Below are 6,147 nucleotides of genomic sequence, written 5' to 3'. Positions count from 1 at the left end.
GTATGATTAACAATGCGAAAGATTCAGGATACCTTCGGGACCCGTCTTGAAACACGGACCAAGGAGTCTAACATATGTGCAAGTTATTGGGATATAAACCTAATAGCGTAATTAACTTGACTATTAATGGGATTAGTTTTTTAACTATTTTATAGTTAATTAACACAATCCCGGGGCGTTCTATATAGTTATGTATAATAATATTTATATTATTTATGCCTCTAACTGGAACGTACCTTGAGCAGATATGCTGTGACCCGAAAGATGGTGAACTATACTTGATCAGGTTGAAGTCAGGGGAAACCCTGATGGAAGACCGAAACAGTTCTGACGTGCAAATCGATTGTCAGAATTGAGTATAGGGGCGAAAGACCAATCGAACCATCTAGTAGCTGGTTCCTTCCGAAGTTTCCCTCAGGATAGCTGGTGCATTTTAATGTTATATAAAATAATCTTATCTGGTAAAGCGAATGATTAGAGGCCTTAGGGTCGAAACGATCTTAACCTATTCTCAAACTTTAAATGGGTAAGAACCTTAACTTTCTTGATATGAAGTTTAAGGTTATGATATAATGTGCCCAGTGGGCCACTTTTGGTAAGCAGAACTGGCGCTGTGGGATGAACCAAACGTAATGTTACGGTGCCCAAATTAACAACTCATGCAGAAACCATGAAAGGCGTTGGTTGCTTAAAACAGCAGGACGGTGATCATGGAAGTCGAAATCCGCTAAGGAGTGTGTAACAACTCACCTGCCGAAGCAACTAGCCCTTAAAATGGATGGCGCTTAAGTTGTATACCTATACATTACCGCTAAAGTAGATGATTTATATTACTTGTAATATAAATTTTGAAACTTTAGTGAGTAGGAAGGTACAATGGTATGCGTAGAAGTGTTTGGCGTAAGCCTGCATGGAGCTGCTATTGGTACAGATCTTGGTGGTAGTAGCAAATAATCGAATGAGACCTTGGAGGACTGAAGTGGAGAAGGGTTTCGTGTGAACAGTGGTTGATCACGAGTTAGTCGGTCCTAAGTTCAAGGCGAAAGCCGAAAATTTTCAAGTAAAAATAAATATTACAATTATTGTGAAAATTATATACTTGAATAATTTTGAACGAAAGGGAATACGGTTCCAATTCCGTAACCTGTTGAGTATCCGTTTGTTATTAAATATGGGCCTCGTGCTCATCCTGGCAACAGGAACGACCATAAAGAAGCCGTCGAGAGATATCGGAAGAGTTTTCTTTTCTGTTTTATAGTCGTACTACCATGGAAGTCTTTCGCAGAGAGATATGGTAGATGGGCTAGAAGAGCATGACATATACTGTTGTGTCGATATTTTCTCCTCGGACCTTGAAAATTTATGGTGGGGATACGCAAACTTCTCAACAGGCCGTACCAATATCCGCAGCTGGTCTCCAAGGTGAAGAGTCTCTAGTCGATAGAATAATGTAGGTAAGGGAAGTCGGCAAATTAGATCCGTAACTTCGGGATAAGGATTGGCTCTGAAGATTGAGATAGTCGGGCTTGATTGGGAAACAATAATATGGTTTATGTGCTCGTTCTGGGTAAATAGAGTTATAATCATTTATGGTTGTAACTTGTTCCCCGGATAGTTTAGTTACGTATCCAATTGTGGAACTTTCTTGCTAAAATTTTTAAGAATACTAGTTGGGTCAAACCAATTAGTTCTTATTAATTATAACGATTATCAATTAACAATCAATTCAGAACTGGCACGGACTTGGGGAATCCGACTGTCTAATTAAAACAAAGCATTGTGATGGCCCTAGCGGGTGTTGACACAATGTGATTTCTGCCCAGTGCTCTGAATGTCAAAGTGAAGAAATTCAAGTAAGCGCGGGTCAACGGCGGGAGTAACTATGACTCTCTTAAGGTAGCCAAATGCCTCGTCATCTAATTAGTGACGCGCATGAATGGATTAACGAGATTCCTTCTGTCCCTATCTACTATCTAGCGAAACCACAGCCAAGGGAACGGGCTTGGAATAATTAGCGGGGAAAGAAGACCCTTTTGAGCTTGACTCTAATCTGGCAGTGTAAGGAGACATAAGAGGTGTAGAATAAGTGGGAGATATTAGACTTCGGTTTGGTATCGACAATGAAATACCACTACTCTTATTGTTTCCTTACTTACTTGATTAAATGGAACGTGTATCATTTCCTAGCCATTATACGGATATATTTATTATATCTTATGGTATTGGGTTTTGATGCAAGCTTCTTGATCAAAGTATCACGAGTTTGTTATATAATCGCAAACAAATTCTTTAATGAGAGATGCATTCATGTATTATCGATTTGAAAATTTGGTATAACTCCAATTACTCAGGTATGATCCAATTCAAGGACATTGCCAGGTAGGGAGTTTGACTGGGGCGGTACATCTCTCAAATAATAACGGAGGTGTCCCAAGGCCAGCTCAGTGCGGACAGAAACCACACATAGAGCAAAAGGGCAAATGCTGACTTGATCTCGGTGTTCAGTACACACAGGGACAGCAAAAGCTCGGCCTATCGATCCTTTTAGTTTAAAGACGTTTCAACAAGAGGTGTCAGAAAAGTTACCATAGGGATAACTGGCTTGTGGCGGCCAAGCGTTCATAGCGACGTCGCTTTTTGATCCTTCGATGTCGGCTCTTCCTATCATTGTGAAGCAAAATTCACCAAGCGTTGGATTGTTCACCCATGCAAGGGAACGTGAGCTGGGTTTAGACCGTCGTGAGACAGGTTAGTTTTTACCCTACTAATGACAAAACGTTGTTGCGACAGCATTCCTGCGTAGTACGAGAGGAACCGCAGGTACGGACCAATGGCACAATACTTGTTCGAGCGAACAGTGGTATGACGCTACGTCCGTTGGATTATGCCTGAACGCCTCTAAGGTCGTATCCGTGCTGGACTGCAATGATAAATAAGGGGCAATTTGCATTGTATGGCTTCTAAACCATTTAAAGTTTATTATTTATATTTTAAACGACAATGGATGTGATGCCAATGTAATTTGTAACATAGTAAATTGGGAGGATCTTTGATCACCTGATGCCATGCTAGTTACATATGAAAACATTATTTAATACAATGACAAAGCCTAGAATCAATTGTAAACGACTTTTGTAACGGGCAAGGTGTTGTAAGTGGTTGAGCAGCTGCCATACTGCGATCCACTGAAGCTTATCCTTTGCTTGATGATTCGAAATATAAAAAAAATGTAAATATGCATGTGTAAATATGTATATTTAGTATAAAAAATCTTTATATGCTATATCTAAGAAAGCATATAAGGATTTATCACGGGTTGTCCACGTTTCCCTACTAATTGTGGCCTACTAACTGTTTCGTCATCTTATTAGTGACGTGAAAAATGAAAATAATATTTTTCATTTATATTGTTATAAGTCTTAAACCTTAAGACGGCGGGAGTTGAATTACTTTCGTTTAGGTAGCCAAATGCCTCGTCATCTTATTAGTGACGTGAAAAATGAAAATAATATTTTTCATTTATATTGTTATAAGTCTTAAACCTTATAACGGCGGAAGATGAATTACTTTCTTTTAGGTAGCCAAATGCCTCGTCATCTTATTAGTGACGTGAAAAATGAAAATAATATTTTTCATTATATTGTTATAAGTCTTAAACTTTAAGACGGCGGGAGTTGAATTACTTTCGCATAGGTAGCCAAATGCCTCGTCATCTTATTAGTGACGCGCATGATTCAATTCAAGAGATTCCTTCTGTCCCTATTTAAAACCTCACGGATATTAAAAATATTAAACATATATTGTTATAAGTCTTAAACCTTAAGACGGCGGGAGTTGAATTACTTTCGCATAGGTAGCCAAATGCCTCGTCATCTTATTAGTGACGCGCATGATTCAATTCAAGAGATTCCTTCTGTCCCTATTTAAAACCTCACGGATATTAAAAATATTAAACATATATTGTTATAAGTCTTAAACCTTAAGACGGCGGGAGTTGAATTACTTTCGCATAGGTAGCCAAATGCCTCGTCATCTTATTAGTGACGTGAAAAATGAAAATAATATTTTTCATTTATATTGTTATAAGTCTTAAACTTTAAGACGGCGGGAGTTGAATTACTTTCGCATAGGTAGCCAAATGCCTCGTCATCTTATTAGTGACGTGAAAAATGAAAATAATATTTTTCATTTATATTGTTATAAGTCTTAAACCTTATAACGGCGGAAGATGAATTACTTTCGTTTAGGTAGCCAAATGCCTCGTCATCTTAATAGTGACGTGAAAAATGAAAATAATATTTTTCATTTATATTGTTATAAGTCTTAAACTTTAAGACGGCGGGAGTTGAATTACTTTCGCATAGGTAGCCAAATGCCTCGTCATCTTATTAGTGACGTGAAAAATGAAAATAATATTTTTCATTTATATTGTTATAAGTCTTAAACCTTATAACGGCGGAAGATGAATTACTTTCGTTTAGGTAGCCAAATGCCTCGTCATCTTATTAGTGACGTGAAAAATGAAAATAATATTTTTCATTTATATTGTTATAAGTCTTAAACTTTAAGACGGCGGGAGTTGAATTACTTTCGCATAGGTAGCCAAATGCCTTGTCATCTTATTAGTGACGCGCATGATTCAATTCAAGAGATTCCTTCTGTCCCTATTTAAAACCTCACGGATATTAAAAATATTAAACATATATTGTTATAAGTCTTAAACCTTAAGACGGCGGGAGTTGAATTACTTTCGCATAGGTAGCCAAATGCCTCGTCATCTTATTAGTGACGCGCATGATTCAATTCAAGAGATTCCTTCTGTCCCTATTTAAAACCTCACGGATATTAAAAATATTAAACATATATTGTTATAAGTCTTAAACCTTAAGACGGCGGGAGTTGAATTACTTTCGCATAGGTAGCCAAATGCCTCGTCATCTTATTAGTGACGCGCATGATTCAATTCAAGAGATTCCTTCTGTCCCTATTTAAAACTCACGGATATTAAAAATATTAAACATATATTGTTATAAGTCTTAAACCTTAAGACGGCGGGAGTTGAATTACTTTCGCATAGGTAGCCAAATGCCTTGTCATCTTATTAGTGACGCGCATGATTCAATTCAAGAGATTCCTTCTGTCCCTATTTAAAACCTCACGGATATTAAAAATATTAAACATATATTGTTATAAGTCTTAAACCTTAAGACGGCGGGAGTTGAATTACTTTCGCATAGGTAGCCAAATGCCTCGTCATCTTATTAGTGACGCGCATGATTCAATTCAAGAGATTCCTTCTGTCCCTATTTAAAACCTCACGGATATTAAAAATATTAAACATATATTGTTATAAGTCTTAAACCTTAAGACGGCGGGAGTTGAATTACTTTCGCATAGGTAGCCAAATGCCTCGTCATCTTATTAGTGACGCGCATGATTCAATTCAAGAGATTCCTTCTGTCCCTATTTAAAACCTCACGGATATTAAAAATATTAAACATATATTGTTATAAGTCTTAAACCTTAAGACGGCGGGAGTTGAATTACTTTCGCATAGGTAGCCAAATGCCTCGTCATCTTATTAGTGACGCGCATGATTCAATTCAAGAGATTCCTTCTGTCCCTATTTAAAACCTCACGGATATTAAAAATATTAAACATATATTGTTATAAGTCTTAAACCTTAAGACGGCGGGAGTTGAATTACTTTCGCATAGGTAGCCAAATGCCTCGTCATCTTATTAGTGACGCGCATGATTCAATTCAAGAGATTCCTTCTGTCCCTATTTAAAAACTCACGAATATTAAAAATATTAAAAATATTTTCATATGGATATGCAATCGTATGGATATCCAAATATGTGTGGGAAAGTCGTACTTCCTATACGATAAATGACCGGATTGACGAAACCGTGTTCAAAAAGGTATATAGGGTAGGTGGTGTTCGGCCTACCAATATAATATTAAAATAATATTATATTAAACAGAAGATCGCCAGTATTAATATATAAGCATATGGTTATGAATACATATGCATATAACATATATGAAAATATATGAATATATAAAAAAAAATATATATGAATATGAAAATATTTATATGTATATGGAATATATGGTAGGTGATGATGTTAGCCTACCATATAA

At 36.7% G+C, this 6,147-nt stretch overlaps 1 non-coding gene across 1 annotated transcript in view; it reads left to right on the top strand.

Annotated features, from left to right (window-relative positions):
• The window catches only part of LOC138927356 (large subunit ribosomal RNA), a 3,951-nt gene extending 736 nt beyond the window's left edge, over nt 1–3,215 (top strand). Inside the window, exon 1 of the ribosomal RNA XR_011443872.1 lies at nt 1–3,215. This exon is cut by the window's left edge and continues 736 nt beyond it. This is a non-coding gene — a ribosomal RNA (large subunit ribosomal RNA).
• The last annotated feature ends 2,932 nt before the right edge of the window (nt 3,216–6,147 follow it).

The sequence above is a fragment of the Drosophila bipectinata genome, unplaced genomic scaffold, assembly GCF_030179905.1.
Source record: "Drosophila bipectinata strain 14024-0381.07 unplaced genomic scaffold, DbipHiC1v2 scaffold_223, whole genome shotgun sequence".
Classification (NCBI taxonomy): domain Eukaryota; kingdom Metazoa; phylum Arthropoda; class Insecta; order Diptera; family Drosophilidae; genus Drosophila; species Drosophila bipectinata.
This window is presented reverse-complemented; position numbering and strand designations above follow the sequence as displayed.